The sequence below is a fragment of the Amblyomma maculatum genome, chromosome 11 (assembly GCF_055883805.1).
Source record: "Amblyomma maculatum isolate TAMU_Amacu chromosome 11, ASM5588380v1, whole genome shotgun sequence".
NCBI lineage: Eukaryota > Metazoa > Arthropoda > Arachnida > Ixodida > Ixodidae > Amblyomma > Amblyomma maculatum.
This window is the reverse complement of record NC_139354.1, coordinates 46642622-46669526: the sequence shown is the minus strand read 5'-3', so window position 1 is coordinate 46669526 and position 26905 is coordinate 46642622. Positions and strand designations below refer to the sequence as shown.

Here is a 26905-nt window from a genome sequence, read left to right as displayed (position 1 = left end):
TGGTTCTGTCCGAAAAGATGACCTGGAAAGAACAGGTCGCCAAGTTTCTTTCAGTCAATGACTCCTTTCTTGTAAAACTAACACCGAAGGTGTCAGGTTCCAGTATTGGAACACAACAAAGACGTTCCATGGCTTTTTCATTGATAATAAAGACCTGTATTATTTCATTTCTCGGGATGACTTCACCGAATGTGTTCGTGACACAATCGATAGACACGGTGTGGTGGCCTTTCAAGGTGAGCGTGGCGTATCTACAGATGACTTCATTGAGCTGCTATGCGCTTACCTGTAGATCGACAGTAACAGAGTGGAACGGTTCGAGATTAATTCAAAATCAAGGCCCAGGCATCTCGCCCATATTCAGCGACATTTTCCTGGCCATGAACAGCAGATCCTTGAAGGACTAGCTCGAGCTTTTAAGTGTTCTCGAAGTTTTCCTGTACGTTGACGACTTCTTGATTCTCTTAGATTGCGACAGTGAAGCATTTCCAACAGAGGCAACTCAAGATCTTCATGTTTTTTAATATTACCTCTTGAAGTTACCAATAAATTTCGGGAACAGAATACCATGAGCTTTCTTTTTCGGACAGAACCATGCATGCTCGGTAACTGAACGAAGAGTCAATACGCCAATCTTACCCTATAATTAAGCTCACTCAAAACTGACAAAAGGAACGTTATGAAATCAACTTTTAAAAATGCACTGACAAAAACGTGTGTGCACAACTTGCCGGACGGATTTTCTAATAAATAAATTGTTGAGGTTGACGCAATCAGGTCTCCCCCAATTTCTCCTTTCGTCTGTAGCTTAAATTGTCCTGAATGGTATCAGGCACGAAAGTGAAGCACCAGATAAAAAGCGATGTGCAACAACAAGGTTGCTGTTCTGCCTTATCTGCATCAAATATCGCATAATCTGAAAAAAATTGTAGGAAAGTAGGCGTAGATGTGGTCTTTTCAGCCCCACTACCCCTGTCGAGCTTGTGCAGGGTTAAAGGTACGTGTACCATTATGCAATGAGATATTTTTGTATATTTTGTTGCTAATTTCATTCCTGTAGCCAGCTCTTAGGCATACACATGCCATGCAGAAAAATCCTTAATTGAAAGGTTAATGCAATGCAATAATGACGGATATGGGGCGTCGCTCAAATTTTTCTGCCCACTGGCGGAGATCTGAAAGCAAAAACAAATGTGTTATCTGATTTAAGGAAACAACCGTCCTGAAGCAACGTAAAACCTAACTGAGGAGCGAAATTGTTGAGGCCGCCTACATTTAAGGGCATAGGAAATGTGCGCAAGTATCCGTTCTATCTCACTCAATTTTACAAAAAATCAACTTCCTCTCTGGTTTTACGACTTCCCTGGATTTTAGAGGCACACTTCATATGTAGCACATTTTTTGTTCTATTCGTGTTAATTCTTGGCGCTGATACTTTATACCACTATCCTTTTGCCGGTTCTTTAATTCCCATGTTATAACACAAGCGTGTATTCAAACATGTTTTTCCATCATTCTTCATTTCTCACTCCTGCGCCCTAAACTCAGTTTTTCCATTTGTTTTTCCATTCGTCATTTGTGCTTTACCTTAAAGACATTATTCTCTTGTGTGGCTATAGGAACAATGCTCCTCTTTTTCTCTTATTATCTTTTGATATCCAAGGCAATGTGAGATTCCCAGTGCTAACTGCTAACTGACACATTACTTTGATTGTTTCCCTTGGTGGGTGTTTAACTGGTGGGTACATAAGTGCCGGTATCAGTTACAATTTGCAATCAATTTCCATGTCTGTCATTAATACCATATCTACAGAGAAGTGACGGTGGCTTAAAATTTCAGAAACCATTACAGTGGTATGGGAAAGATTGGCAACACGGGCACAAGTGCTTAGAAATCTCAAAAAATGTCTACAGGCGATATAGTCTGGCATGTAGGAGGTTAACATAGTACTTGCCGCGATTCGTTTATATACTACGGGTTATCCGCTAGTTATCTTTGAGCTAACCTTGATACGACTTCCAAATACTAAATCAAGGGCTGGATAGCAGAGCTTGTATGGCAGGCTTTAGTGTCAGTAATCAGCAGAGAACAGGTTGATGGCTTTGTTCCTTCAAAATTTTCTTAGCTGTGGCAGACATAGGTGAAAATTTCCGGAAAACAATATGCGATATGTCTCCCCTCTCATGCGCAGTAGTTACTCGTCAAGGGTAAATAAAGATGTTTGAAAAAGTCTAAATTTTAATTCGATCCACATAAAGACCGCGTTGTTTGCGGTGTATTGTATTTAATGTACTGAGCACAGTGAGCTTATTCGTAGCAGTCGACTTCAGTCGCTCAGCACACTGCCTGGTATTTCATATCTCCTTACAGAGTGGAAACACGATGCACGAAGACAACATAGACAATTTATTCCTCAGATAGCTCGAATTTTTATGCGGGTTCTTAGCCCACTCTCGCCCGAGTAAAATGTCAATCTGATTGTGCTTCAAGAAACTGATCACGTCTTTTATCGCTAGCTAGGCTTATTGCGCACTTGGGACGCGCACTACCGCCCTCGTCGCAACTTTGGCTGATGTTGCTCAAGTACTGGGGCCCTGTCGTTATTGGTTTTGTGCTCTCTGTAATCAAGATTACATTCTTGGTCCGCCCTTAAATAAGACGCCTGAAGCGCAATTCCTTGTTTGTCTCCGACAAAAGTGCATATAATGTCCGTATGACACGTCTAAGAAAGTTGTTGTGGTAATCTCGCAATGAATATTCCTTACGCGGGGAGGAACGACGCATAGCGAAATGCTTCAAAATGACTCTCTAATTCCCACAGTAAAAAAATTTGCCGATTGTTTATCTTGATTAAACCGAAAGTTTCTTTACTTGTGGTTAGACATGCTAAAGCTCTTTGGTAACCATAGCCGGTCAAATGGAACAAGAAGATTAGGAAGATGCCAAGAAGACAGAAAAGAAGGCGGGAAGCAAGAGGATTCAGAAGACACCCAAGACAATGACAGAAGAGAAGAAGACCGGGCGCATGCGCAATTGTGGTTGGTGTAGACACGGTAACCTTGCCTTTACATGGTGCAGTAGAGCTTTCGGCTCAAAATTGCACGCACTCATTCCGTAAAACGATAGGAAGCATAAACGCGTGAGACGAATTATCCATTTACGCGCCAACCACGTTAAGACTCAAGATGCTCCTTGCCCATTCCTGCAACGCATCTCGTATGCAAAAGTTGCAAAAGTGAACCTGGCGATATGCTCATACCCAAGGCGCCTAAGCAGTCACCTTATTCCCATCCTTTGTATACAAATGCATAACTGCTGCGGCGTATGTATTTCGTTTCACAAAGTATTTGTAGTGTCATCAAAGGCAAGGACAATCTGAGCAAAAGGTGATGACGCGCGCATCGTGACTGTGCACATGCCATTGTGCCGCTGTCCGATACAGGAGTGTAGGAGCGCATTCATTCATTGCGCGTCACCTTGATTTGCCCATATCGTCCATGCCTTTTGAAGTGCGGCGAACAGCTTGTGAAATAAAGCGTTTTATTTTTCGAAATAGGGTATGGCCCTTACATAAAAATTTCTTCTGGCTTTGAATTACAAGGAGCTTTTCGCACCACCACATGCCTTTATATTTACCTCAAAAACAGAATTACCTTAAGGCATCTGCATTGCCCTCCGAATCCACAAAGGAATAAGATGTCTAGGTAGTCTAGAGACCATGCCGTCGGCGTCCGATCGGATATAAGATCTCGACTGAAATCCTCCATTAAAACAGCTCTTCCACCGCGCGGAGCAAAAAAAAAAAAGCGCTCCGTATTGCTACTTGAAATATGCAATTAGTGGAATGTGGCAGGCAGTCTTCTTCTTGACCTTTTAAAACATGGCGCATACCCACATGGGGAGATTGTCCAAGGTGTAGTGGTATATACATGGAAATCTCATGACCCATGAAGATAGCCTTTTTTCTTTTTTGACGATAGAAAAGAAAAAATATAGAGCGAAAATATTTCTGACCTTTACGGAAGCGCTCAAATATATCGCATTAAGGAAAGCCCCGCATAGTTGGCCAATGCTTGAATCGGCTGACTGACGTATAGCTGCGATTTATGCTCGTTGGCGCTCGCGCGCGCACTCAGGGGGCGCTATACCTCAATGGTACATGGCTTCTCTAGCTCCACAAGTCCTTTGATGGTCACATTTCACTATGTTCTCGCCCTTTAGCAATTTATTCATCTTAAAAAGCGGCACTCTCGACGCAAGGTGCTGCCCACAGGTATCCGATTGCTGCCCAAAAATTAAAAGAAGGAAACAAACTGAGAATCGGCTGGCATTGTCGCATGTATTCGCAGAACGCTGTTCCGTAACCCCAGTCGTCTCTTGCTTGTGCTAATCGCTCTCCCCCGCCATTCTTTATAGCTGATAAAAATCGCTTCTTGATGCGATGCCGACCGCAAGTGATTGCTTCAAGCAGACCAGGGGAGAAACACGCACTCGAACTGACCAGATTACGTTAATAATGCGCGTCACCAGCTGTAATGTCATCGGCAGAATCACAGGTATATTTGGCACTCACGGAAGCTGAGGTTGAGGCGTAGACGACTTTAGGGCCTCAGTGCTTTACGCCTAAAAAAAAAAGTATTTTTTTTTTCAGAGAACCGTTTGAGGCCACGTGCCCTAGATATGCACTGAATTCCTTCTAACGCGTCTTGCATGCAAAACAAAGAAGGGGAGAGCAAGAAAATTTTCAGCACGCCCACTGTTGACGTCACAGTGACGTCACTATACTGCCGTAGCAGGAGTGCAGAGCTGAAGCATAATGCTCTATGCCACTGTCACATATCAAGACAGTTTACTGAATGCTGCAATTGAACGCAGTCATCGCTCGTTCCACTATCACTCCTCTCGCCGTCTCTCGCTGACTGTAATCATAAGATGAACTAGCTTCAAGCGATGCGTTTCTCAAAATGTCGGTGTGGTTCTCATAACGACACAAGTAAATGACAGCGGATGTTATTTTTTCTGCTTGTTGGAAGTTCCATCAACAGAGCATTCTCCACTATATACGACAATGTATTTTATAACAAAGCGCAATTTTGGAAACACATTCATGAAATAGAATAAAAAATTATGATGGCATGGTCTTCGAAGCTTTTCTAACAGCTGCATCCATTCTACTGCCTGCTTTGAATTGTAGTTGGTCTAGTGGCATTCTGAGTGTTTCGCTTCTCTACATATCTTTAACATTGTCATAAGAATTTGTTTTCATTTTTCTTTCAGCTGCACTGTGGTCAGCTGTTGATGAACGGGCGCCTGTTAAACTGCTGCCTTGTCAAGAAGGCAGAACGGCCAGCAATTAAGGACGCATACCCCACACTGGTCGCACAAATCTGCGACAACATCCCAAGATAATATACCTCGGCTGCGCTGTCAAGCACGGGGTCCGTCAGGAATTACTCAGCATCGCTGACCATACCAATATCTTGCATTTGATCCGCCGGATGCTTATCATCGAACAGGAAGACAGTTGCTTGGCATGGGGGTGAATGTGGCTCTCCTTGACACATTTCACTCACGTTCCTTAAGAGCCAACCTTAACGGGATGGTAAGCGGCAAATGCTGACCGCGAGCGTTTGGGTGATTTGTTCTGACATACTTGACAAGGCGCGGAAGAAAGAGACGAGGACAGGTTGTCGAGGACAGCTTGGCGCTTGTCCTTGTGTGTTCTCTGTCCTCGTCTCTTTCTGCGCGCCTTTCATGTCAAGTGCGTTGGAACGTTTTCACCCTAGGTATGGCCATGTATAATTTTTATGCAGCAGGCCACGCGTATTTTAGAAGCAAATATATTTGACATACTGGATTTTTGGCACCACTAGAAGCCCTGCACCAAATAATGTTGCACTAACTTGTTCAGCTAACTCTATTATGGTTTATTTATTTGATATTGTTACCTTATTCACATTGTCTTCCAGTGCCAGTGTCATCTTGTTTTGTTATTCAAACATGTGCTTGCGGCAAAAGTTCGCATTTTAAAGTTTCATGTTTTTGACAATTGTACATACCTCACTTGTACAAGCATTTATAGTTTTTATTCTTTAAGCGACTCGTTGTGAATTCATGAAAAAAGAAATAAAAATTGCTATTCCTACAAGAATCTCAAGTGGAACGAAAAAAGGAATGGCGATGCAAGGATATGACGCGGCAGCATTAACTGCTCTCGTCAGCTGCTCTGCTTGCGCGTCCTTTTTTTAATGAAGGGAACGCCCTCCAGACGCTACCCACAAACATGAGCGCAGCCTAGCGTAGGGGAGAGAAGGCTGTACGCTCGCATGACAGTAGGATTGAAGCAGATCGAACATGAAAAAATGTTCTGACGACCCGGCCATAAAGCGTACTAAGCGAGAGTTGCTTAGCGCGAAGGAGAACAGCATGGTCGGCGCGCATGCTCATTCTCCCTGTATTTTCGCTATGCTTCTCCTCGGTGTCACTACACACGGAGAAGGACGCTCGCGCGATACATTTAAAAGAGTGGCCGTCTGTACTTCGTAATATTCACTAGTTACACTCCACGTGGTAAATAAAATCATGCTTCACACTGCCCCCTTCAGCAAACGGCAAACAGTTGTGCAGAAAAATCCTTTAACCTTCTCGCCTTAACAAAATCCCGACATTGAGAAATAGAGCCCTGTCTTCGGAGTGATACAGGGCCCCATATGTCACTGAAAAACAAGCTAATGCTATACGGGCATTCACATCAAGCGGTGTCTAAATTTACTTTGGTTCTATTGTTCTTTCCTGTGTCGACTACTGAATCTCTACTCTCATGCACTTAATAGATTTGGCCGCCTTGCCCATGCTAAAGCATCTGCGCGGCCGGCATTGTCTTCTTCCGATCTATTGTATTTATTTTAGAACTTCCTTTAGCACAGAAAGGGACCCGCGTTCGCATGATATAGCTTTTGCGTGTGACTGCCAGGATGCACACATATATAGAGGAAAGATAAAACTTTACTGATTATCGTTAATTACCGTAGCTTGAGGTTGCTTGAGTTAATCCTCTTTTATGATGCGGAAGGTCATTTAGCACACTTGCGTCTGCTGGCCGCTTGATGTGCCAGGGTAGACGTGTTTGTCATATTTTGGGCGCTATTGTTTGCCTTGCTGAAGAAAATCCCTTACCACGTTCAGGGGAGATGAGCGAGGAAAAAAGGGAACGGAACAGAACACAGGAAGCGGCGGGTAATTGGCGAAAACCATTACCGACACCATTACCACCACCTTCATCATACACCGCCCTCATACACAGTGTAGGGTGAAGACCTCTCTCATTGTCCTCCAAATAAATCAATTCCACTCAAACTTCTTAATCTCATCCGTCCACCTAATGTTGTGCCACTTTTTGAGACGCTTTCTTCCCTTGAGCCCACTGCGTCACCCTTAGCGACAGTCGGTTATCCTCTCTTCGTACTGCATGTCCTGTCTAAGCTCATTTCTTTTTTGAATGCAATGTCATAAAATCTGATTTATTTCTCTGACCCACTTACTTGTCGCTCTAGCTCAGCTCATCCAATGCTTGTTCTGCCCTGTTGAGGACAAAAACAAAGGAAGACATGAGGGAGTCAGCTGAAATGCGAAGTGCTCACTCACACTTACGGCATGTCACCTGTTTTAGGGTGCAGGATGCGACAAATTTTTGCAGGCACCACGCGAAAATAAACTAAATTGCGTAGAGACAGGGTTTTGCTGAAAGTTATTTAGCGTGAGAATTGTAAAAGTCACAGCTGCAGTATTGTTGCGTATAAGTTAACTTGTCATGCACTCACCCGTACCATTTGCTCCATTGTTGACGCCGTATTGACCCCTGCCATCGAGAAATGTCCAGAAAAATTTTGTCATAAGGCTAAAATTCACTTTCAGAGATTTCATGAGCAGCCAATCTCGAAAACTTCAAAGAAACGTAAAAGCGCAAGCGCTAAGTGCACCCCTAGCTGCCTTCTTCGGCAGTCCAGAGCCGTCGTTTCCCTGCGGCACCTATAGATGGCGTTACAGTGCTCTCGGAATGGCGGCGTTCCTACCATCCATGTTCTGGTCTATGATATATGCAGTGTTGGTTCACTGATTGGAGTGGTTGGTAAAGTTATCGTTGTCCGATTAATTAGAGAATGATATTGGTGGTTAGTTAATGAAACCAGGATGGTGTAGAAAAAACGCTTGTGTCACGAACTTTGAACACGTGTGATGAAACTTGTGCCCGGTATGGCTGACAGTATTGAGGCAACGTCGTCTGACATTGCATAAGCTGGGTGTAATATTGTGAGGGCTTCATTTGGTAATATGTCTTCTCGTGATGGTGGTGTTCGACCATCAGGGAGACTTCTTAATACGGATGCCGAGAAGCTACAAAAGCTGCTTGGATAAAGCAGCTTGACGGTTGGAGCAAAGGCGGCACACCGAGGTGCAAGCATGCTGATAACACCCTTACTGATCAAGACGCAAATACACTACTATCAGTTCAAACCTATGTTTTTTCCGAGAGAAATCAAACTACATATTTTGGGCAGTCAATTTGGCTAACCCAGCTGCCGACCCACCGTCTAAGGAGGTCGAGATATACCTCAGCAGAATGCGCTTTCAAATTCATATGAACTAGTCCGTGGCCTTGACCTAAGACTTGACAAAAGACCCACCATGCAGAATGGCCTCCCCAGCCTTAAGAAAGCGAGGATATTACGCGTGTAGGAAACCGCGTTTCTCTCCTTTCGCCTTCACACTCTCGTTACCTGGCGCGACACTCCTCCGAGCTTACCCGAGTTACTTCGAGCGAGGCCTCAAAATGACAAGCAGTGTTTTCCCCGAATGTTGACTTCAATGCTCGCCCACTACAATAGCGCAGTTAGAAGGTTATCACACATTACATCATGGGCAGCCAGACACGACAGGGCATATAAGAAAGCTGAGTCAAGCACCTTTATTCCATATACGTTTATTGAGCATTTAGCAAGACTTATTTACTTCATTACAGAGTCGCAAGTCTCAAAGTTTCACATCTGATGCAAAATGCAAGTAATCTATTACTGTTATGATTGCGCTGTGTGCCCTCCGTGGGCTCATTGTCATTTTTGGAAAGAAAAGATGAGCATCCAGGACATTCGTGTCTCTGGGAACTCAGACTAATGGCCAGCCTTTTCCAAGAAACCGCTCAAACCCACAAGAAAAAGCCAGTGTTCAAACAAAAGAACATTTATTCCTGATATTTTCACACACCATGCCACATGTTTAGAAATGCGCCAATGTAACAACATGCTAGCGATTGATGAAACAAAGTGCACAGTCCGTGAAAATTGTCATGAAGTATTTATGGGATGCTTCGGTACGGTCCCCAGCATATCATCAGAACAGTCTTTAAATCGTGCAACCTTTCTCGATTGGCTCCCATTTTTCGCGAACCTGATCATCTTCGACGTACCCATCTTTCATAAGATGATTAAGGCTAAGCGATTCAACCCGCAGGCAAACTGATGAGTCTCTTGTCTGCCTTGTCGGCCTTTGAAAATGTTTAGAAGCACGTTAGGCGTTTACTTTGATGACACGATCGTCAGAGTCCTTGGGATGTTTGATGCTTACACGGATTTCATGCTCAAATGGCCAAATAACGGCTTAGTCTACGTCACCTACATGCAGGCAAAGCCTTGTGTAGAGTTTTACGCCTTCATCTTGTCGTACGAACTGGAATACAGGTGACAGGCAATAGCCGTAAAAGTATACTTGCTCGCTCTGGTAGGTTACGAAGCCCATGTTCATTGGTTCTTTTAAATTATTTCACATTTTTGACAAAAAAAAAAAAATAACGCATTGCGAAATGTCGTTTTGCATGCCGCAGAAGGCGCTGGAGGTTTTTCATTGTTTTCTGGCTGGTAATATCAACTGCGGCCTTCACTGTTTTCATCGCAGTTGAAATTTGTGAAATGTTCTCGTGTTTAGATCGCCGTGCTGGACAATCCAGCATTCAATGTTTCGTCAAAATACCCTGGTATTCCGAGGTGATCAAGCGTGTTAAGTCTTCTCGTGAGATCGTCCAGTTTCTCGTTAGACGCGTTTATTTCAAGCAGCACTTTTTCCAGATAGTGATGAAGTTTTCCTGCTCTAACGGCCGCTTCCGTTCTTTGTGTTTCTCTCAAAGTTTTGATGGCCTGGTATAATTCATTAATCCCATCAACATACGCGCTAATGCTGCCTACTATCCGCCCTAGATATTCTTGGATTTCACATGCACGCTTTTCCACCGCCCCTCCGAACGACGTAACGGCTGCAGATTCACCGCTGCAGTCGGATGGCGCTTCACTTTTGAAAACAGGGGAGGTCGCCGCATTGCAGATTTTAGATGCCCAATAACGTCAGAGCAGTTCACTGTAGTGGAGCACTTGGGACAGAAAATAGAATGCTTACATTCGAGCTGGAAATGTTGGGCGATCCTCAAAACCGCTGCCACTTATTAACAATCTTTTTCTTCAGTCCAGAACTTTACCTAGAAAGTTAAATCAAACATAAATTGGTGTAAAAACGTACTTACTTTGATAACTGAAGTCATTGCGACACCTGGAGTCTTTCTCTGTGCTTTATACTGGGCACTGAACTTGAGGGTTCTAGTGAAAGCCAAAGTAATTAGGACAGGTTATATGCTTATTTCAAACAGTCACAAAATTAGTACGGACAAGAAAGCCAATTTTTTTGTGTCATGCGCGCTCTTTGCGTTGTATATAAAGGCTTCCAAGCATTTTCCTCGCAGACAAGTAAAGATTACAATGACTTGATTTGAAATACAACAGATTGCAGTGGTCAGTTCAAGCCCTATAAAGGTAACCAAGCATTTCCAGAGCAGTAATCGATTACTTTGGATTACTTTTCTTCGAACTCTATTGCTATTACAGGCATTCGAACTGCAATGAACTATTGCAGCATGCTGTAAGGTGTTTTGACCCCCAGTTAGTTTTGTATAGGCGTTGTTTTTCAAAATTGTCTTCGCTGAATGCTTTCTCGTGAGGACAACATTCTCTTAAAGCAGGCGGTAGATCATTGGATGTGTTATACCCTGCGAAACTCTACACACCTGCTTGTATTTTCTCAGGGCTTCGATGTCAGTTTATACATCCCCGATTAAGTGCCGAATGAGTATGAGTTTGCATGGGTACATGCTCATACTGCTCTTGTTATATTCCAGTATTTGTGGTTGTACCGCACGTGTACCCATCTCAATATGCATCTATGTTGAAGTTCAGAGTTCTCTACTGCTTGCTTATTCTTTACACTTAACCTCAGTTTCGAACTATAGCAATTTGAACTATCGATTCGGCCGTCTTGTGTCCTATGGTATAGTTGTTTACTCAGGTTAACTACAATGTGCAATTTTTTTTCTCTCCCCCCCTCCCCCCCCCCCCCTCCTTTACATCCCTCTAAAGATTCACAGTATCTTCAAAGAGAAATAACAGCAGCATAATCTCCCGGTGCATGAAGTTGGGCATTTAGCTATGCGTTCGCAGTTGTGCAAGAACATTTTGCAGCCCGTCAGCATGCTGTGCTGCTCCTGACCTTTACTTGCTTGCTATGACTCTGATAAAACATATCGATCCACGCCACTTTGGAAGCAGAATAACTGGAAACATTTCATAAAGCGTGCACGTGGTATGTTTTTTAAACATGAATCTTAGGCTCGGCGTTCTTTTTCATGTGAAACTGTTGCTTCAAAACCTGAAATTTATATTGCAACGAACGTCTGTCGCGCCTACCAATAATGAATTTGTCGAGGAAGCAGCTGGTTAAAGTCGCAAAGGCAAATAGATCAAGCTCGAACTATTATCGAGAGACGTCAGTGGCTGCAATAACAGACACTACTCGGCGCATGCTGCGCAGTGAGGAAAATAACACACTACCGGGGGATTTTGCGTCCACAAAAAGAAACCTTTCTACCGTTGCCAGGATCATTCTGCGCGTACCAAACACCTGATAATGTGGCGGAAAATACGGTTACGTGTTATGGCTTCTTTTGTGAAACATATATGGAATCTATTGTGCTGACCCTGTTGGATTCAACATAAATGAGCTTGTTTTCGTGTTTCTTTTATTGTCTTGGTTTTTCGCGCTGTACATGATAAATGAGACCTCCGAGTTGCCTGCAATTCCTCCGACCCGAAGTAGCCACTTACTCCAAACGAATGCTTTTTGTATATCCGTAGAATGATGGTTGCAACTTGAAGCTCTGCTTATTTGTGGGATAGTGTGCACAGTCATTGTTAACGTGGTTAACGTCTTTGTGAAGATATACTCGCCAATCTGAATGGTCAATGCCATATTTAGGTATTTCGCATGGTCGGTAGGCCTTACCTGCGACCTCGCTACTTCCAACTCGCAATTTGTCGAATAAGCAGTAGCTTTGCGGCCTTGCAGGTTAAAAACAGACGAGCAAAGCTTTGAGCGGATTTTACGGAGATTTCATCAAATCTTTATCTACTTACGTTTCTTTATGCACACATTCAATATAACGTGACATATTTTCAGTGGTAAACAAAATTGGTTTCCTCGTAGTATTTTCATGTGGCGGAACAAATTTTAAAATGAAAGCAAAATCTTGCAGTCGCTTTTTTGCTTCCGGTATTTTACAGCTTTTCTGCTTAAATAATTTTTCTTGCTTAATCACATTTTAGGCAAAAATACACAAAACGTGGACATTTATTTTAGCGAAGGAAATGATTTTCAACCTTGAATAGAAGATCCATCACCGATTAGAAATTTTTGGCGCTATCCCAACCTTCATAGTCTATCTTGCAATTCAAAACGTAAATGGCGAATAAATATGGGTTTAATGGGTTTAGCAACTTCATTCCTTGTACTTACCAACATTACCCGAAAATATTTGTGACTGCATGCATTATCGTGGTTTGCAAGGTGCCAAGCGATATTATGTTGTAAAAGGTCACCCTCTGGTATTGTTAATGTTCCACCTTTATGACAATTCCTTTCACTCCCATCTACGTCTGTTGCCTTACCGTGGTGTTCAGGTGTCGACCTAGGCGCAGTGTGCGTGGCATGCTTGCAGGAGTAGCAGGCATCTGTCAACGTATCTCATCGTGTTCGCTGCTTGTTATACTTGACAGTGTTTTGTTAGCTTCTCTTTCATACGCTGGCGGAGTTTAATTTGGGTTCTAAATTTTTGAGAGTTTTAAAGAAAACTAGGGAAAGAGCAGCGTTCAATGATGGACCCAGTATTGATTCCGCAAGAAAGAACTGGCCACATGAGCTCCAAAGTAATCGACGCAAATCCATACAGCCGCTTAATGGCCCTGAAGCGTAAGGTTATTTATTGTCGATAATTACGAGGAGATCAGGAGTTTCACTGTTTTTGTTGGTGTCACTGGCGTAGGGAGTGTTGCTGCCGAGATGCTGACAAGGTGTACAATCGAAAACATTATTTTATTTGATTATGAAAAAGCGAAGCCTGCCAATATGAACAGGCTGTTCTTCCAGCCACACCAAGCAGGTATGAGCAAGGTGGAGGCCGCTGCGAAGAAACTGCTGTTTATCAATACAGAGGTAGACATTGATGTTTACAACTACAACATTACCACTATTGACAATTTCCATCAGTTCAAGGACACTATGACTGGCAACCCGCTGTGTGCTCCAGTAGTCCCTTGTCCTAAGCTGTGTGGACAACTTCGAATCACGTACGGCAATTAACACAGCCTGCAACGAGTTGAATCAGGCGTGGATTGAATCTGGCGTTAGTGAAAACGCCGTCTCGGGTAACATATAGCTTGTAGTTTCAGGCTCCAGGACTTCTTCCAAACAATGCAGATGAAGTCCAATAGCCAGTGTGGTGACAGGTATTCAAGGCACCGCCAGAAGGAATACCTGGCCCGGGAAGCATCTAAGCTAGCTCCAGAACCTGTGGAGGACTTGATGATTGCAACGTGCCCGGTCTTGCTTCTGGGCTCTAGCTGGCTTACACTGCCCCCAAGCAGCGAAAGAATGAGGACACCGAAGGTGCAGCTGGAAATGAACAAAACAAAGAATAAATAATTGATGCGTGCGCTGCAATCGTAGTGATAAGGGCGCATGCCGGTGGCTGTAGGAATAAGAATACAAAGTTTTGAATGATTCGCGGCTATAATCTCACCTTAGAAACATCGTCTCGATGCTTCAAAATCAACAGACATGAATTAACATGAAAATTGCGAAGCAAACATGAATAGCCTTTAGCGCGCGTATAATGGTTTAAGGCATACAACATGCACAATTTGTGGGTGCGCTCGACGCCGATATGACGCCGACACTCCTTATGAAGACGCTTTCGACGCGCTCAAACTTCAAAGGGACACCGCCGCTACTCACGACGTCAAAATCCACGACGATGCGACCAGACTACAAACTGACACCGCCACCCAGCGAAATGACGACGGTGTGCCCTGGCTGTGACCTCCGCACAAGACGAAGCAGAGGCCGAACCCCGAAGCCAACATGCAATACAAGGACGCGAACAAGTGACCTCGAAGTCGCTGTCGACGGTCACACGGTTACCACTAGGGGACACCGGAGCTGACTATTCTGTCATCAGTGAAGCTTTCACCAACCGGCTTAAGGAAGTGATGACCATTCAAGACGGCCCGCTTATCCGTAGCGCTGGTGGTAACCTTATTACGCCTTCGGGGAGATGCGCCGCAAGGGTGACAGTGAATTGACGTACTTATCCTGCGAGTTTCTTGGTCCTACACAACTGCTCGCGACATCCTGGGTAAGGATTTTCTGTCAACACCGAGCGATCATCGACCTTCGATCAAAGCTAATCGACCTTTCGGCTGACAACGTCATACCTATTACGATGAATTCGACGCAATCTGCCGCTCTGACCATCGTGGACTAATAATTGACCGTGCCGCCCCGATCAAGCGCCGTAGTCTGCGTTGGTAGCGCAGACATCGAAACCGCCGAAGGTGTCGTCAAAGGAAACACCGAGTTGCTTTTGGAGCGAGGTTTTGGTAAAAGCATCTCCAAGTCACGGGCAGGACAAGCTATTGTGCCGGTGAAGAATACCGTCACCTTAACAAGGGACCACGACCACTTTTCTCGACGCACTAGCAGACACGAGACCTGTTCGCAATAACCGTCCAGCACGCAGACGATGAACCCACCCGAGGAAATCTCGATGCACCCTTGCTACAATGTACCCACCCGTATTAATGACGATGCCGATGACGACGACCCCACCCGTAATAACGACTTCACTCTTTGCCATGCATTGCCCCCGTCTGAATTACCGGGAATTACGGATGAGACCGACTATTAGCTATAAGCGGCTCATACATTAACAACCCGCTTATACTTTTTTCGGCACGGTATTTCCGGCTGCCTAAGAGTCTATTCTGCTCTTCTAGATGTCCACAGTGTTTGGTCTCACATCTTTCAATTTAAAGGAAATTGACGAAACCTTCCGCAATACGATATTATCGGAATCAGCAATGATGGGGAACGAGCTCGGATTCTTTGATGCGTTGGGCAAGACGCAGCATCTATAATCACAAGCTGAAGGCCTCTACGCGATTAACGGCAGAGGGATGTTTGGTATTCACAAAATTAGTTGAGACTTGATAAGTCCTACCTTGCCGCAGTGGCTCAATGGTTAAGAGGAACGGCTACTAATATGGAGCATTCGGTTTATAACTCTATGCAAGCGACTGCCATTCAATGGAGGCGAAACAGAGAGGCGTCCGTGCGCTGTGCGACGTTAGTGCACGTTAAAGATCCCTGCAATGGCACCTATTTCTCGCTTTTTACTTTAAGTCTCACCTTCCTCCCTTCCCTTACCGCATGGACCAAATGATTCGCCCCTTTATTTTTGCTACACGCCTCCCTTTGTTTTTGAGTCACTTTGCGAGTGCTCTAACAGGCTCTATCGGCGCCAAATAATATTGAACTTACTGAGAGGAGAAGGGGGAGTAGCACAACGCAAATATTATTTTTAAGTGACTCCGGCGTATGAGGAAGGCCGTTGCGGAGGGCTACAATTAACTGCGGCAAGCTTGGGCTCTTCACTGTTCTGTTAAATTGCATAATATACAGAATCTTTTGTTTCGCCTCGGCCGTAGCGCAATCACTGCGTCCACGTTTTAGCTGTGGTCGGGCGGTCAGTAATCTAGCTCCAAAACGTCTTGGCCACTGTGGCAGTAGGTAGCCATTCCCTCCATAATATGCGTCAAATTTAACTACGTTGGAAATATCAAATCATCGGGGCATTATCACATCCATTATCAAGGTCCATCAATCTCAAGTCTGCAGCAATCATTTCTGACTCCCGAGCAGCTCTCTCTGAACCCTCTCGAAGAACTATGCTCGCTATGCATAATTTTTAACGTTTATCTAATAGCAATTGCAATGTAGTTGCCCAGGGGCTTCTCTACCATTGGGCATAAGTGGCAACGAGGCTGCAGATTTTCTTGCCAAGGAAGCCCCCCAAAAAAAGCAATCTTCCCGACTGCAGAGATATCACCAGTTATGATGTGGCGCACCGAATCATTCGCCGCTTTGCTGTCCTGTAGTAATCCTCACCCCAGAGCGGCAGCTGGCCGGTCTCCTAGGACTTTGGCTTTTGCCCTAGAAAACTCCTGCTCCGCATGCGTATAGGCAGTGTTTAGAAAGCCCATCGCCGAATATGAAAAAAGGAGGTAGACTTTGGGCTGACAGCGGCGAAGCAGAAACCGTTAGCACTTCCTCTGGCCATGTCCACACTGGACCTCGGTCGTCACTTCTGAATACACACAAAAACCCCAGTGCCGCAACGGGTGCATTGACGTTCCTACAAGTTCCGGACTACAAGACCAGCAATGCTTTGCGGGCACTCGTCCGCTTCATTGACGATGAGGATTTAAGTGATCGCTTCTAAAAGCACGTGGCTAGCTCCATGTTCAGTCTACTGCACCAAATTGCTTGAATTATAAGTGTGATTATGATCTCACATTGTGCTCGCTCTATCCTGTGAAACTAGTGCGGTGCGGTGCCTGTGACCATTCTATGCTCTGAGACCTGTGCTGTACCCTAACATATGCATACAAAATATGCGTCACCTCTTACGTTCATATCCTAACGCCCACCTTCACACCGCCAGTGTGTAATGTGGCTCTCCCTTCTCCCTTCTCACCCTCGCTCATCCGAACCCGCCTCCACTCTCGCTATTTCTTTTCCCTCTCCCCACGCAGCCAATTTACTATGACTCCTATATTTATGAGGAGATAGTTACCGGGCCTAGTGGTTAGAGCGCCCGTCTCGGCTGCGGGAGGTGGTCAGTTCGAAACCCACCGCCGGACACCCACCGGTAAAAATGGGTACAAGCGTCCCCCGGCCTGGTGCTCGGCTTTTACAGGGGTGTGCGTTTGGGAGAAGGTCCGTAAACCCCGCTGCGCGCCCCTCCTCCGCAGTGGGCCCAAACCCAGTTTCGAACCTCGCAGCCTGCAAAGGTGGTTCTGTTTGTCTTGCAAAGGTACTTCCTTTGACCCTCACCTGAAGTGCTCCCTTAGAGCCTCAGCTGCAGCAGTCCTAAAAAAAAGGGGCCACATAATGGGCTGTTGCCGCGCAAGGCGGACTTATTGTTGTCCGATGGCGGAACGAATCACTGCCACATCGGCGCAACTATTTGGGCCGTGACCCCTTTTCCCAAGCATTTCACCCCAGAAGAGCCGAGCACCAGGCCGGGGGAAATCTTGTACCCATTGGAAACCGGTGAGTAACCGGCGGCACCGGGGATCGAACCCGGCACCTCCCGAATGCGAGGCGGATGCTCTACCACAAGGCCACCGCTTCGGTATGTGGATCGGGAGCTTCCGGACGTGCAAGCTGGGTTTCGCAAGGGCAGAGGAACTAGAGACCAAATTGCCAACCTTCGCTGGATCATGGAAAAAGCAAGAGAGTTCCAGAAACCCATTTATTTCTGCTTTATTGATTATGCGAAAGCGTTTGACTGCGTAGATCACAGCAGATTGTGGCAAGCTCTCCAAGAGATGGGAGTTCCAATTCACCTCATCTGTCTCCTCAGGAACCTTTATGAAGGGCAAGAGGCCACAGTCAGAACTGGGCATGGTCTTACTGATTGGTTTCCGATTGAGAAAGGGGTGAGGCAAGGCTGCATACTGTCGCCCTGCCTATTTAACCTATATGCAGAGTGCATCATGAGGAAGGCCGGTCTGGACGAGTCTTCAGCTGGAGTGAAGATCGCTGGAAAACGCATCAACAACCTTAGATATGCGGATGATACCACTTTAATGGCAGAAAGTGAAGTGGATCTCAAGAGACTTCTGATGCGCGTACAAGAAGAGAGTGAGAAGTTTGGGCTTAAACTGAACATTAAAAAGACGAAGATCATGGCGTCTTGCCCTATCAAGTCCTGGAGCATCGATGGACAAGAAGTGGAAGCTGTGACAGATTTTCTGTTCTTGGGCGCCAAGATTATCTCGGAAGGAGACTGCAGCCATGAAATTAGGAGACGCCTGCTTCTGGGAAAGAGAGCAATGGTTAGCCTTGACCGCCTAGTAAAGAGCAGAGACATTAGTCTGCCAACCAAGATCCGTATAACCCGTGCTATGGTCTTTCCAGTTGTGATGTATGGATGCGAGAGTTGGACTGTGAAAAAGGCTGACCGCCGAAGAATTGATGCGTTTGAATTGTGGTGCTGGCGAAGACTCTTAAGAGTCCCTTGGACTGCCAGAAGATCAAATCAGTCGATATTGTCGACCATAAACCCTGACTGCTCATTGGAGGGCCAAATTTTAAAGTTAAAGCTCAGCTACTTTGGTCATCTGATGAGAAGAGAGGAGTCGCTGGAGAAAGATTTGATGTTGGGAAAGATTGAGGGTCACCGGAGAAGGGGTAGGCAGCGAACGCGATGGTTAGATGGCATTCTCGAGGCATTGCAGATGAAGCTATGTGATGTTAAGAAGATAGTGAGAGACCGGAAAGCGTGGCGTGACATGGTCCATAGGGTCACGAAGAGTCGGACACGACTGAACGCCTGAACTGAAGTTACCGGGCTGCATATTTCAACCTCTCCTCTCCCCTCAAAACGCCCACCCAAAGAAGGATCTCTCAAGAGGGTATGATGCGGTAGCGTTCCAGACACATGAACAATTTTTACTTTTAATGTAATGATAATATTCAGCCAGTTTGAGTTTTTACTGAGCATTAACTGATTTCAATTTTCAGCACTTTAATGCCTTTAAACACACTTTTAATTTTTAATCATGTCAATATTGCTTGATCATTTATGGGCTCTAAATTTGAATATGAGTATTGTCAACTGTTCCTTTTACACACTGAGCCTTTCGCTACTGTTGAACCCTTTTATGGATATTGCTATTTTTTAAATATTTGTATTAGTTATATGTTCAATTACACTGCAAAACTTAATTAGCTTCATCAAGCAGAATATTTCTCATTTTCAGCATTTTAGCACCTTTGAACCTCTTTTTCCCACTCTTCCTCTTACAACGATTTCGTATAATTAACCGACTTTCATACTCCATATTGTCTAACCTATCCTCATTACACCTCTGTTTTCTGAGGATGTTAAAACCTTCGGTGCCTATTTCTCAAATTTATATTTTCAATTATTTGACCAATAACGCCTTATCAATAATTTAATTATCATCATTTGCCTCCAATTGTTCAATTGGAGGCAAATTATCCTAATTAGCATCATCCAAAATTAGATTTTCATTCTGAGCTTCCTAACGTTAGCCTTACAACTCACTTTCTGCTATTTTGCAGTTTAAATATTTTATATAAAAAAAACAATTCAATAAATACATGGTACACATTTTCTTAATTTACATCATCATGCATTGACAGGTTATTTTGACCATCTTGGCACTTTGAAACCCATTTTTTTTTATCGTATCTTCGTTTCTCTATAAACCAATTTCAATGACTTTTATTAACTCGTCATAGCCTATAGCAAAACGAACTCATCAACCCTAGCGCCACAAAGATTTTTTTTTACTGATCCTGAATTATTTTCGTCACACAGTGCTGAGAACTACAACTGCTACTACTGCTACGGAGGGGACAGATTTTTTTTGGCTGCACCAGCCGTATAATCTAGCGCTTAAAGTCATGTTCACGAGGACGGCACTAGGCGCCAGTACACATACAATCAGGAGGCGAACAACACAGTGCCAGCCTTTCGCCCAAATGAAGCCCGTTGATCAAAATACGGTTCTTACCAGAAGTTATGGCCAAACTAAACCTTTCATTTGAAGCGAAAAGCCTGACTACGAGGGTCGGAGCCGAGCTTCGCATATGCCGTATGCCGAAACCGAGTGACGTCACAGCCAAGGCCAGCTGCGCGGCCCCCTCGCCATGCTCTGCCGGCGTTGCCTAGCAACGCCGAAGAGTTGTGCGACTCCTCCACATTAAAAAAAAATTGTCTCCATCCGGGAACCAAACCTCCATCCCGTGGATTCCCAGCCGAGCGCTTTACCGCTGTGCCACGCCCCGGGTCGTAGAACACTCTTCATAATTCCGCTTGTCTACAGTGAGGATGATAGCGGGATTCCACGAGTGAGATATACTGTGATTGGTGCGCAATTTGAAAATACTAAAAACTAAAATAGTTAAGTCAATTAGGGTGTCGTCAAGGATGTGACGTCACCCATCTGCCGTGAGCTATGAGGACCAAGCGGGAACGAGTGCGCTCCAACACCGCCGAGCGGCGCTTCTTGCCTTCCGCAAGTGACAGATGCTGCGCCTTACCTTTCCTGCAAACGAATTATAGAACGCCGGTGACCTTAGACGCGCTCGACATGAAAGTCAAGGAGAGTTTAGCTGCTGGCGAAAGGCGCAGAAGACTGCAGAATTTAACTTCTGATCCCGAGGTGGTCACTGCTTTTCTCTACGTATATCCAAGCATAGTGGAGCTAAGCCATCTTTAATTTTCATTTGATATGTACTAAAGATGAATCTGCATTAGGAATGGTAGCTACTTGTTCTGCTCAGTTCCCAATATCATCGCCTGAAAAAATGGATGTTTATACACTACCTTCGAATTTGTTTCCACATAAATATAGCACACATTAGTATTTATAGACTGGCCACGCACATGCAATTTGTGTCCGTTGAAATATTTAGTTACTTTCAGAACGGGGTCCATTTGTAATTAGTCGTAAAATTCAGCTTTTGCACTTTACTATTGCCAATGTTTTGAAATTGCCGCTCATGAAGCCATGCTACATTTTGAACGTAATGGTGCCTGGAACCATGGAAATCTTTCTCAAATACAATAAATTGTGCAGTCAACCTTTCATGATTCAGTACACTTCTCATCATCTCTAAACAAAAGATGACACCAGCGCGCCTTTTGTGCGTGCATTGTCAACTTATTTACGTAAACAGGTTTGTAGACAAAGAAGGAATAGACTACACCACTTACCATCCCCTATCTCCCGTTTCAAAAATAGCTTGCAATTATGTACGAATTTCCAGATCAATCTTGCTTTCTCGACAGTGTGATCGTTGTCATCTTCAAGAAACTGGTTGAGGTCATACGCGCCTCCTTTCACCGCAGAAGTTGCCATTCCGGGAATGAACCTGCAAACAAAACTGGTTTCAAGCAACAATGTGTTATGATATATAAAGAGCACCTTACAAACAAACAATTTAAAGAGAGCCACTATAGTTAGTTTATCGTAAAGGAAAGGCGAAAATCTGTCACGTGTTTCATGTGCATACGTGAGCCGCTCTGCAGGAGACGAAGGTAGGAGGGAAAGCGGAAAGAGTGAAAGAGGTACGGTGATGAAGGGTTACGGCGTAATTTCGACCACCTGAGGCGGTATTACAGAACTACGTTCAGTTCGGAACGCTCTGTTTGGTTGGAAACACTTCCGCTCAAAGCCTCTCAGAACGTGCCGTGATGTAAAAGCATTCAGTTCCGAGGCTTTGAACGGAAGTGCTTCCAACCAATCACAGAACGTTCCGAAACTGAACGCGAAGTGAGCGCAGTTCTTTAATACCGTCCCTGGAGATACTTTGAGTGGTCTACACAAAAAAGCTGGAGCTGTAAAAAGCACATAATGGGAAAAAGCATAATAGAGCCATTTGTTTAACCTACACCAGCTACTCCAGTGTAGAAAATCTCCTATACCTACAATAGATTTTCGCTGCACAGTTGTAGCTGGTGTAGGTTAAACAAATGGCCCTAATATGGAGGCTGCCTCTATGCGCGCGCCTCCCTCCGCCGGAGCATTAAAGGCTTTTGTCTTAAAAGTGTTTTGGAATACTTGGCTCTATGTGGTAATTTACATGCAGAGGAAGTAATAATAAATAATAATTGGTTCACATGAAGCGAAAGGCACAGTATCTGTCGCACTTGTATCTGTGTACACCTGTACGTGCCGTAAGGGAAAAGAGGAAGGTGGCAGTGAAAGTGGAAAGAGAAAGATGAGCCGTAGAGGAGGACTACGGAGTAAGTTCGGCCACCTGGACATCGCACAGAACACGGACGTCTTTTCGTTTTGCCTCCATTGAAACGCAGCCGCCATGGTGGGGTTCGAACTCGGGTACTCCGGCACAGTAGTCGGGCGTCTTATCACTGCACCACCGCGGGACAAAGCCCATTTTATTAGGGTGCCTCGATGCGCGCGCCCAGGGGTAGAAATTGGGCCAGACGTCCTGTCCCGGGTCTCGGCAAGAGCGCAAGAGGTCGCTGATAGACTTGGACTGCCGGCCATCTGCAGCATCTGAATGCACCCAAGGCGAAAAACATTTAAATCATCGCTGACAAATTAAGGTTTTTCTCTCTTTCTCTCTCTCTCTTGGTACAACCGAACACCCGGCCTTGGCACCCAGCTTCTTTAGGGGGTGAGCTTGGAAAAAGCTCCGCTAACCCCGCTGTGTCCTCCGGGACGGAATCAGTTTCGAACACTTCAAAAATGTAAAGATGATTCGTAATTACCATCGGTTGGAACTTGCAGAGTTCGACGATATGTTGTGTGACCCTATGTGGGGGTGTTGGAACTTTCGAGAAGTACAGTGATGAGTTGACCCCAGGCTGTGGGCAGCTCGATCCCGTGAGAGGGAGGGGAGTAGACTCAAGATGTTGCGCAGTCGTCGAGTTGTTGATGGGCGCCGATGTGGCAGTGATCCGTTCCGCCATCGGACAACAATAATCCGCCTCGCACGGCAAAGCCGTCATGATGTGGCCTTTTTTTAAACGCGCTTACTGAGCGCTGTTTGCTAGCGTAATCGGACTTGGCGATGTTTCTTTTCCAGACCTGCAGGCGACGGTGTGCGCGCCTCGCGAGAGGGGGGCGAGTCATCGCGGAGGTACCGTGGCGCTGGGAGGGGAGTCGATCTGCACCCAGGATTCGCACAGTGTGCGGAGGGGTCTTTCGTTTCCTCATTGAGGAGATGAATGCCGTTGCGCTAGGGGCATGCTCGAACTTAGTGCGCATTGAGGGTATCGAGGCTTTTTTTTGCCTTGTTCTACCGAAGCGTGGAATACGGTACTTACCCACGCAAAATGAGGAGGGGGTTCCATATGATTGGTTTTGGTTTTGTGGGGTTTAACGTCCCAAAGCGACTAAGGCCATGAGAGACGCCGTAGTGGAGGACTCAGGAAATTTCAACCACCTGGGGTTCTTTAACGTGCACTGACATCGCACAGCACACGGACGCCACTCTGTTTCGGCTCCATCGAAATCGAAATATGACTCAATCATGCTAATGGGCCTTCACAGTATATGGCGTTCACGCATGGCAGGATATCACTGTGATCCTGATGCGCGTCCTGCACGATTTTTTTCCCGCGAGGCTCTCCATTGGTGTATCGAGACTGTGAAGTTTGACGATGATAATCCTGAGTGGTTGCCGAAGGTAGAACCTTTGATGGATCTAAAAGAATTTTAGAAAAGCCAGCCCCGGGCAGGCTTATTATATCAATGTCTTGCGTGTGTGTGTTGTGTTGCAAAAGTCAGGCAATAAAGAAAAAAGGAAACGTGGCTTTGTGGTAGAGCATCCGCCTTGTATTCGGGAGGTACCAGGCTCGATCCCCGGTGCCGCCAGGTACCCACCGGCATTCCAATGGGTACAAGTTTTCCCTCGGCCTGGTGCTCGGCTCTTTGAGGTAAAATGTTTCTGAAAGGGTCACAGGTCCCAATCAGTTGTGCCGATGTGACAGTCATCCGTTCCGCCATCGAACAACAATAAGTCCGCCTCGCACGGCAAAAGCCCATTATGTGGCCTTTTTTTACTTCGCTTACTCGGCGCGTCTGGGTCCGTCAACAACTAGACGACTACGTCTCGAGCTCGAGTCCACTCCCCTCTCGCAAGGTCGAGCTGCCCTCAGCCTGGGATCAACTCATCATTGAACTTCTCGAAAGTTCCAACACCCCCACATAGGGTCACACAACACATCGTCGAACTCTGCAAGTTCCAAGCAACGGTAATCTCAAACCACCTTTACAGGTTGAAGTGTTCGAAACTAATTCCGTCCAAGAGGACACAACGGGGTTAGCGGAGCTTCTTCCAAGCTCACCCCCCCCCCCCCCCCCCCACCGAGGAAGCTGGGCGCCAAGGCCGGTTGTTCACTTGTACCCAATTTACCGGATGTGACTTCGTGACTTCTCGACTCGTAATGACGTCATTATGTCATCGCCAGGTGATGACATAGTCACAGTCATCGCTGTCATTGTCTTCACTGTCACAATCACTAACGACGTCACTATCTACCACTAACTAGCGGCGGTGGTCTCCATGGCAACTGCGCTGGCATGACGCTGGACAAGGAGAACTAAGAGGCCTCTCACGAGACCGGCGTGGCTCTCAGTATGATTGACAGCTATGTCCTGACCGAACGCAAAACAGTATGAGCCATTAAATGTTTTCGCCTTAAAGGACAAGCGCGGCAACAGCCATCCTGCGACAATGAAGCCGCAGTGACAACTCAAATACAGATGGCAAATGAGCCTCCAGAGTAGAAGGCGAATGGCCCTAGGTTTCCACCCCCGTAGAGGAGGCAGCAGCCACCACTCCACCCTCGCTGTGTGGTGTCAGCAGAAGTTAAAGGTCTCCCAGAGAGGGAGAGGGGAATCGAAATTACTGCGATTACCTTCACTACTGCACCTCTTAAACCGCTTTCATATTCACCGTCCTTAATTCTACTACTGCACTGTTCAGGTGCTTCCAAGGAAGAGCTTACAAATAAATTTTCATTTTGTTCATTACTGTAGCACTTCCTCTTTCTACCTGCACTCCAGCTTTTCTTCCCTTCCAACACAATTCAGGTGTCAATCCAGTAGTGCGAAAATATTGTGGCTTCTCTTTTCAATAAATATTGAACAAATTGTGCTACAAGTCAGCGGAGGCACGTTTAATTTAGCGGTCGCGTTCCACGCAGTGTGCACAGAAAACAGAAGCGGACACAGTGCATCATGCATCAGCGGCCTTTCAAATTGTTTTTTTTTTTTGAAAGAAAAGTCGCAGTATGTGTCTCACCACCGCGCAGACCTGAATCGCGCTGTAAAAGAAGAGAGGAAAGTGGGAGTTAAAGAAGAGATGGAGATAGACGCGCTGTACGATCCATCGCGCTATATGGCTTTCGCCTCATTTCGCTTAATCGCGCTTTAGTGGCCCAAAGTGTCACCTAAAATTTGTATTTAATTGTACTCAATATATACAATATTCACACAAGAAACCTGAGCCGAGCCGTGCTTGACTTAGGTAACACGAGTAAACCTCTTTCAAAGACTTTATTGTTTTAATGTGCGGGGGCAGTCAAGTGCTGGATCTACAAGCTTGATAACTTCGCAATACGTTAAAATTGTTTGCGTGCTCACCCGCGGATGGGAGGAAATGGTTCGATTCCCGGTAAAGACATATTCCAAGGGCCAGTTCATGCTAACATTTTTTGCGAATGTTTCCCGCGGACATATCTCCCGAACGTTTCCCGCGGACATATCTCCCGAACATTTCCGCAGCCATGATTCAAGAAAGGCTTTCGCCCTTAAAATTGTGGGGGACACTTTAGCTCTGTCTTTAACGTTATGAAGAGAGAGCATAGGGTGAGCCCACATATAACGGCCCACTTGACGAGCGGCATCCTTGAAGAAAGGAAATACGGAAAAATGAGACAAGAGCCGCGTCCCTGGTGCCCCGCAACAGCGCTTTCGTTGCACGGTGAGAGCGGCGGAAAAGGTGAACGGAAAAAGGGCCCGGAAAGAATTTCCTTTAGTTGACGTTGCGCCGTTCGCGTGCCAGACGTGACCTTCAACACAAGTGGCGTTAAGTGGCCCAACCAAGGCACGACTTGACCTTAAGGTTTGTAACCGGAGGAGTATAACATGCTGGACCTAAGCACTCCAACCATGCAACCCTTGTGGCTGTGATTATCGGCAGGAACTATACATCGCCAGCGGGCATTCTGTACACATCATTCACATATGGCGCAATTATAAGTGTTAAAATGACTAGCTCAATGCTCGTATTGTGCGCCTCTTCTCACCTATTCATTTCGCGTTGTTCTTTGACTGCCTTAAATGCACGAAAGAAATATGGTCCACTGTATCTACAAACGATATCGTGATAACGAGCGAAAAGCAGATAACTCATTAACTTAGAGGTCGGTGAAAACGTATATCGCTATTTGTTACACGGGAGCTGCTTCCAACTCTGTCGTTTTTATTGCGAAAGCAATTCTGCTAGCACTTCGACCCTTTGGCGTGCCGAGGCGCCTCCATACATGACCTTTCACGTGACCGTGGGACGTCACGCCAGACCGAGAGACGGGGCCCCAGCTCGCGCCTTCGGATGGTGGCGGTGAGTCCTTACAGGAGCCGCAGCAGTGATGTCACGCCATTTTCACGTGACCGTTTGACGTCA

At 45.6% G+C, this 26905-nt stretch overlaps 1 pseudogene; it reads left to right on the top strand.

Moving 5' to 3' along the window:
* Positions 1–13276: 13276 nt before the first annotated feature.
* LOC146173734 (ubiquitin-like modifier-activating enzyme 5 pseudogene) lies at positions 13277–13850 on the top strand (annotated as a pseudogene).
* The last annotated feature ends 13055 nt before the right edge of the window (positions 13851–26905 follow it).